An 8,729-nucleotide genomic window follows, 5' to 3' on the forward strand; every position below is an offset into this window, starting at 1 on the left:
AGATGTCATTGAAAACCTAGATCTTAGTTTAATCCCAGCGGCTCCAACTCCTAATTCAGCACCTCGAGGGCCCCCGTAAGGATATCCAGTGTCTCTGCAAAGATGACTGAATCATCTGCAAAGTCAAGGTCAGATATCTTGATATTCCCAAACGATGCACTGCGGCTTGATCTCTCCGACATCCTCCCCAGAATCCAGTTCATACAAGTGCTGAAAAGTGTGGGGGCCAATACACACTCCTGACAAACTCCAGTCATAACTGGAAATATGACAGAGATGGAATCACCACACCTCACAGCACTCTCAGTACCAGGTTATAGTTCAGAAATCAGATTGATCAGTTTTGGTGGCACCCCACGAAAACCGAGAATCCTCCAGAGGGATGCTCTACCAAGTGCCATTCTATTTTGTTCTGTTTTGCCAAGTGTTGCTCAATGAGTGTTTTTATCTTGCCAAAACGAAGTTTTTGCAAGATATGTTGGTCAGCTTGTATGTTTTTTTTTATTTTTTTTTATTTTTTTGTCTGTAATCACATATAAAAAATTCTGCAGAGCACAGTTATCATTGGAAATTTTTGTAACTTCGCATATCAGAGGCCAATAGAGGTCCCTTTCAGCACACAAAATTTTGAAGGTCAAGGTCACTGTCGCAAATTAGGGGAGTCGACGAAACCCTTATTTTTTGAGTAATTTTGATAGGATCGTCTTCAAACTTCATGGGAATATAGTTCATGGTCTGGCGCTCAGCTGATTAATTTTTGGTGGCGATTGGCCTTGACCTTCATATGTTTTTTTTTTTGTCTGTAATCACATATAAATCACTCTGCAGAGCACAGTTATCATTGGAAATTTTTGTAACTTCGCATATCAGAGGCCTATAGAGGTCCATTTCAGCACATACAATTTTGAAGGTCAAGGTCAAAGGTCAAGGTCACTTTGTCGCAAATCAGGAGAGTCGACGAAACCCTTATTTTTTGAGTAATTTTAATCTAATCGTCTCCAAACTTTATGGGAATGTCGTATATGGTCTGGCGCTCAGCTGATTAGTTTTTGGTGGCGATTGGCCTTGACCTTCATGGTTAGCGCCAAAGGTCAAACATATTTGACCCCAAGGTCAAATTTTCAAGTTTTAGGAACCATATCGTGTCGTAGTTCAAATTGAACAGCTCGATGAGCGCTTTATAGATATGTCAAGCTTGAGACATTATGACGTCATTTGGTGACGTTATGAGGCAAACGCATATTTTTCATGGTTACTCTGTAGAACGATTCTCATCGGAATCTCTCTTAGGCAGATATTCCTCAAGGAGTCGCTGCTGGTGGATAGCAGCTCTGTTCACTTCAGTGTGACCTTAAAGAAGTCACACGTGGTCACCTTTTGGCAAGATATGGGTCACCCTGCGGGTGACATTGGTTTATTTTAATTTTCTTTTCAGTCTTGCTGTAAAAAAAACCAGTTATATCATTCTTCATCTTTCGTACGCAGCACAAGTCTGCGGGGTAGCACCATTGGCTCAGGGTGTGGCTGTGCCCCCCCCCCCCGTGCCCTCTGTAGGTTACGGTAGGAATTTGTAATTTGGCCAGGGTGCCGGCTCCAGCTCACTTACATTTCAAAAAGTGCACCATGGGATCTTTAAAGTCCACCAACTAATGCCAACAGATGAGACATCCAGTGTAACGTCTGTCAGAGGGACGGCACACACATTAATGAATCACCCTGCCTGTGAAGCACCAGGATGCCAATTTTTAGCTGGGCTGAGATTTAAACCCAGGCTGGACAGCTTCGAGGCGAGTATGCATACCTCCAGGCCATCCTGGCAACCCTACCAGTTCTATAATTCAAACTTTTCCACACTCGACAAAATAAATCAATTTCTGCTGAATGCATGTTATGAATTAACAATGTCCCATCAGTGGAATAATCAAGCTTTTTGATAACTTCGGATATTACCTTTTCTATGAGCACTAAGTCCAACTACCATTGTTCCAAGTTGACTTTTTTGAAATGCAATTGCTCTTCGAATATGAAATTTGACAATGAAAATTGGACAAAGCTTAATCAACCGTTACTAAGAGCTTGTAGGACTCCTTGACTGGCAACTTTGGAATCATGTATTGTAGTCAAAGGAATTATATGAATCGGCTTCCTACTGAACATGCCACACAGAGTACAAAATTTCACTTACCAAAGGATTGTTAAGTCTTCAGTGCAGGGTTTCATGCATTGAACCAAACTGCATCTTAACATCAGAGGAGTGCATTCTTCCGTGGAAATAATCGAGCAGTGTTTCACAAAGGTAACGTGGCCACTTGACCACGGGGCATATTGCAATGGACGTACAGTTTCCTGAGAAGAATCAGTGCTATTGAGAATTCCCTCACACTTTCACCAAATACGTGCCAAGCATTTTAACAAGGAAGCTTATTCTTTGCACAAGTGGCAAGTGAGCCAAAGATGACCTTTGCTATGCCCACAAAGCACTATGCGCTATGATGTATGAGGATGAATTTCCATAACCACCACTCGAACGCAGCTCTTAAAACACGGAACCTTATGGACTTGGTGCCTGAGAGTCATTCCTGTGTCTACACAAACGTTCTGTTGATTCATTAAGCTTTGAGCTGGCTGGCAGGATAGCCTAGAGGTATGCGCACGTGCCTCGAAGCTGTCAAGCCAGGGTATGAATCTCAGCCCAGCTATAACCTGCCATCCTGGTGTTTCACAGGCAGGGTGATTCGTCAATATGTGTGCCATCTCTTGGATGGACGTTAAACATGACGTTCCATCTGTTAGTTGGTGGATGTTAAATATCCCACGGTGTTCTTTGTGGAGTGGGCGAGCTATCGCTGCCACCCTGAACAAATTACAAATTTGTGTTCTGACCTGTAGACAATGGTGGCATTAGGGCCTGGGGCAACATTAGGCAACAAGGCTGTTAGTACATGGTACACAATCTTTTGAGAATGGGCCCCTGAGGGTGGCGGTGGTGGTGGTGGTGATGGTGGTGGTGGTGGGCATGGTCTCACTATGCTAACAAAACACATCAACTTGTAAGTGGTGTTTAACACAGCACAAAAGGAATGCTCCAACTCAAGGAAAAAATATATCACGTGATGAATCGGGGGAATTTTTTTTCCCCTTTTGGTTAACGAGATAAAACTTACAAAATTAGGGGGTGAGGTCAGTGGAGAAAGCAGGTTAAGTGGAATAATAACGACATTTAATGTATATAAATTAAACAATAATGACAAGAGTGAGAATGTCAACATGTCTCCTACCAATGCCATTCTTTCTAAGTCCAAGGAGGGCATAACTGTGAAAAATTGACGAATTGACTCTGGTGAAACCAGTAGGGGACTAATAAAATGTAGAGATGGCCTAATGTCAATATAAATCGTTCTTGTTGAGCAAATCCACATGACGATTCATTGTACGATCAACAAAACAAACCCTCATTAGTAAATAGACAAGCCCACGTGAGCCATGGCAGAGCGTTGAGGTTTTTATTTTTTAATCAGAAGTGTGCTACAGCAGCTGATGATTAAATAAAATTACCCCAACGGTGCTGAAAAGCGAAAGATAGCAAGCTCAACCGATGGTGAAAATAATTGAAAATCACCCAAAATTGTCTTCATATTCATACACAACAAGCGGTCGAGAAATTGCGTCAGCGACATCTTGCGAACCTCCTAAGGGATAGGAGGGGGCGATGGAGGGAGCAAACAAAGTAGCTACAACCTTTATCTGATGACAAAATTAGACCCCATGTCAAGTTTGGCTGATATTGGATTATTAATTACCGAATGCATCAGCCACAGACATGTCGGCAGACAGACAGACAGACATCAAAATGCGTATTTTAGTAAAAAATGACGACAGGGACCCCCACTGTGTTTTGCATGGGGCCTCCAAATGACTAATGCCACCACTGCCTACTACAGAGAGTGTTGCATCAGCCGCACAGCCGCGCCTTCAGCCGATGATGCTACTCCGCAGTGTTGTGCTGCAAACTAAAGAAGGGGATTCAGCTTTGGGGGCAATTTGTCAAGAATGTACTTCGAAGGCTTTCCATACGTTGTCATGTAGTTAAATGGACATGTTGTGAAAAAGTTTATCTTATACTTGTGCAAGAATAAATAAACCTTGTATTTTCAAAACTTTTGCAAAGCCCATGGCAGACCTTTCTGCATGTATCACAAGCAGGACAAAGACAATAGTAAATAGTAATTTACTTTTACATGAATTGAAAAAGCATTATTAGATGATGGAATTTGATGTTGGATTCCTTGCACTATGAGCTAGATGTTTATATCGGCCAACTTCAGTTGACTTTATATTTGTATTGTTTTTTTTTAATTTTTTTTACTAGGTCGAGGCTTATGTAAAAGCAAGGAGATAGAAGGTACAAACATTCGGGAAGTGGAACAACAGTAAATAGTACTAGCAAGGATAAGGATGGATGAGTTAATTCCCCCAGAATTTCCTTTTTAGTGTGACTTGTAATAGGTGCTCCCACCGGGAGCAATGCTATGCCATACATATTTACATTAAGAGAATTGGAATCCTTCCCCCACCCTGAACCTTAGGGACTATTAATTTTTATTTTACTGCCGAAAGTAAAACCTTCATGTGGACCTTCCATCTATTGGGATCATACTCTGTGCAGAGCGTTGGTGCTGCCGAAGCAACTGTCAAACTAGCTTTGGTTCAAATTTCATCCCGGTGTTTTGCAGGCAGGGTGAGAGATCAATGTGTGTGCTGTCCCTTGGATGGACGTTAAGCTGGGCGTCCCATCTGCCGACATTAGTTGGTGGTCGTTAAAGATCCCACGATGTCTTTGGTGAAGAGTAGGCGAATCATCACCGGCACCATGAACAAATTACAAATGTTTGCCTCAACTACTGCTGGGAAGGCAATGGCAGTGCTGGATTCACCATTAGGCAGACAAGGCATGTGCCTTAGGGCCAGCCAAAAATTTGGGCCAAAAATTATTTTCACATTAAATATTTGTCTTTTTTTGTATTAAATATTTTGTTCTTGAATAAGTTCATCTTTTGTCTGGGGTCCATTTCCATGAGCCCGAGATCTAATTCAAAATTTTCAGGCCATTCTCTAAAATTTCAAAATGTGCCTTAGGGCCAGCCGAGGATTAATCCGGCACTAGGCATTGGCAAACCACCCAGTATAATCCTTACCAATGCACTGCTTCAGCGGCACCGATGCTCTGTAACAGAGTGCGGTGCATCAGAATCAGAATTCGAACAACGGCTGCAAATGTTTACTCTTGTGACGTCATGCAGGTAAACTCGTCATATTTAAAAAAAATACCCATAAAATAAGAAAACAGTTCTTCATTGTGAAATCGTTTTCATATTCACCACCTGCCCAAAGAAGATATTATGTTCTCATCTATCTCGCTCCGTTGGGGGTACAATATCCTCAATCACACAACGTCAAAAGTCCTGTAATACCTCGTAAGCATTTCCCCACCTAGTTTTTGGCCAGAGCCGACATATCACGAGCGGCCAGTAAAACGGAATGAAAAGGTGCTCGATGCCAATTACTTCGTTGAGAAATTTAAACAGAGCAATCTTATGGCCTGGGATATGAATATGTAGATCCCATATAGCTGTGGGGGAATGTCAGATAGAGCAATCAGTATTCTTTTAACATTTCACTCCGAAGTTCGCTTTTTAAATTCACCTTTTTTAACATTGTGCAACGCATGCACGAGTGGGATCGAGATCTGCCGAGCATTGGGTCACTGGAGGCATTGATGCGATTCCGATTGGGAATGGGTGCATGAGGCTGGCAGGATGACTTTAGATGAATGAGTGTACTCACCTCTGAGCTGTCTCGCCTGTGTTCGACTCTGGACCCAACTATAAACTGTCACCCTGGTGTTTTGCATGCAGGGTGACATCCATCATTGTGTGTGTATGCCATCAATCGGAAGGACTTGAAGCCGGAAGACCCATCCACCAGCACTGGTCGTTGTTTGACGTCAGAAATCCCACGGTATATCTTAATTCCCAAAGAGGTGATTTATCACCGGCACACCAAAGCTGAAGCAATAATTACAAATTCCTGCTGAAATCACCTTCATTCGATTGCCAGGTCGAACCAGCAGGTTCCTGAAAGTGTGGCCAAAAACGTTCCCCAGCCGACTCCAGAAGGTAGTGTGAATAATTGGGACCATTAAATAACTAGTAGTTGTGTAGTCGTCGTCTGGTAGGTTGGTCTAGAAGTACTCACCTTCGTCTCGAAGCTGTCTAACTTGGGTTCGAATCCTGACCCAGCTATTAACTGTCATCGCGGTGTTTCACATGCAGGGAGGTTCATCAATGTGGGTGCCGTCCCTCAGATGGATGTCAAACTGGACATCCTGTCTGCCGGCAGTAGTTGGTGCATGTTAAAGATCCCACAGCGTCCTTCGCCAAGAGTTGGCGAGCCATCGCCGGCACTCAGACCAAATTACAAATTCTTGCCCCGACTGACTTCTGGGAAGGGCAATGGCATAAACCACCAAGGACTGATTTCTGGCAAGGGCAATGGTGTAAACCACCAAGGACTGATTTCTGGGAAGGGCAATGGCATAAACCACCAAGGACTGATTTCTGGGAAGGGCAATGGCATAAACCACCAAGGACTGATTTCTGGGAAGGGCAATGGCATAAACCACCAAGGACTAATTTCTGGGAAGGGCAATGGCATAAACCACCAAAGATAACCCTTGCGAGGAAACTGCTTCGGCCACACCGGCGCTCTGTAACAGAGCATGGCACATAGGAATCATGGAATAGCAGTTGTGGTATTCAAACATGGTGGTTGAGCATCAGTTCGCCAGACTTCTCTTTCTTTGCCCTTATCCCGTTTCCAGGACTGTACATTGCTGGCATTGACGCGTTATCTGTTTCTAGCTTTCGTCAGAAACCGAAGGGATGTTCACGCAAGCTGTCTCCATTTATTATCCAAAGTCGATGCAAAGATGTATTTGCTGCCAAGACCAAGTTAAAATGATTTGTAAAATCGATAATTCATTTTAAAGCATCCCTGCTCTGGCCAGGTTGCCATGCCAGGAATTTTAATACTGCAAAAGAAAGATAAGGGGAAACAAAAGGATTAAATGCTATATGGGGCAGTAGTGGTACATCATGGAGAGGAAAAAAAATACAAACCCAAAAGGTCATTATTTTTGAGCTTCACTTATGACACTAACAAACTGAAAGTGTTTAAGAGTGTCTAATCGGAAAACAAAGATAACAAATGCGCACAAGGACGCATCAATAAGCAAGCGTTTTGTAGTTTCATCATTTGAGCAAAGTTGTGCCTGTAAACCGCTCGTACGTTGTGCCAAACAAGAAAAAAAAATGGCACAAAGGCCATTATCCTCCTTCATTATGAAGATGAATGTTTTGCTATGCTGTACGAGTTATAAGCCCGAGCTCTAGCGGTAGAGACGAATGGCTGCAGGGAGGGGAGGCCACAAACATCGCGCTCTTACACACCTACCCGTGGGTTGACTCCGACATCAAAACAATACTGGGAGAGAAAAAAACATTAATTCGTACTCACAATGTAACAACTGCTTTGAACTGGCGAAGAAACGTAAAATCACACACAGAACACGAGATGTTTTTACATTTTTAATTGAAACATGTCTTGTACCACCACAATAAGTGGATGCTAAAAGTAGAAAAAGAAAAAATATATACATCAGTGATGATACAAAACGTACTTTTGTGTCCGATTGCAGAATACATCAGCAGAAGATCCCATGGTCTCCAAGAGTCGCTGAGTTAGCAGCGGAACCCTGGCCCAATTCTAAATTCCTGCATGGACTGTGGGTAAAAAGTGATGTGATTTTCTTGGAGGTTCCTTGCCACCAAGTTACACTACCTGATATCTGAGTGTGGTTGCTATATACCGTCAATGCAGTGTCCTGTCAATAACACTAGGCAGCAGTCGCATTATCTGTGATGACGTAATCGGCCTAATCGCTCGGAGTGATGTAATTATTTCTAAATATGTTCAATTGCTTTCAATTGCAAATTAGATTAATTGTCTGTGTATAAAGCAATGATGGAATTTAAATAAAGCCATTTTGCTCTTATCATTAATGTATTGAATACGTTTCTCATTAAATACTTGCATCTTCAAATAAAGGGCACTTGGAATAAAGTTGTCATCGATTGATTTAGCATTACATAATGGCACTGGAAACAACCCCCCTGCAACACTCTGTAACACTTGGACACCTCCCCCCCCCACACCCCAATGTCTTACGTAATGTTTGTATGGCCTCCAAGTGATACTACTGGCTCATCGATGTCATGACACCCTGTTTTAGGCCGTCTCCTTGTGGCATGTCTAAAGCATTGACATGGCTCTCTTTCTCCGATTGTGGCATACGCCCCAACCAAGGTCTCTGCAAGTTCAGAGGAAGACACATTCTATGAGCAATTGGAGTCTCTTGTCGCATCGTTCCCCCCCTTCCCGCATGACCAACTTTTGATTCTCGGTGACCTGAATGCATCCTCTGGCACAGTTCTACAGGATTCAAAGGTGTTAACAGGAACTGCGGATCAGGTTATATGAATAACAACTCTTTTCCTATGATCTCATTCTACTCCTCCCATAAATATATCTGTTTTGGGTTCTTGGTTCAGAAAGAGAGCGATAATATATTCTTGATTCTTATATATTATATATTATTATTATTATTATTA

The 8,729-nt window shown here is 42.5% G+C and overlaps 1 long non-coding RNA gene across 1 annotated transcript in view; it reads left to right on the forward strand.

Moving 5' to 3' along the window:
• LOC147020150 (uncharacterized) overlaps positions 1 to 8,094 on the forward strand; it is a 71,874-nt gene extending 63,780 nt beyond the window's left edge. Inside the window, exon 3 of the long non-coding RNA XR_015061657.1 lies at positions 7,757 to 8,094. This is a non-coding gene — a long non-coding RNA (uncharacterized LOC147020150). The remainder of the gene's footprint in view (positions 1 to 7,756) is intronic.
• The last annotated feature ends 635 nt before the right edge of the window (positions 8,095 to 8,729 follow it).

This window comes from Eptatretus burgeri, chromosome 9 (assembly GCF_056783735.1).
Source record: "Eptatretus burgeri isolate ZD-2024b chromosome 9, Ebu_testis_v1, whole genome shotgun sequence".
Classification (NCBI taxonomy): Eukaryota; Metazoa; Chordata; class Myxini; order Myxiniformes; family Myxinidae; genus Eptatretus; species Eptatretus burgeri.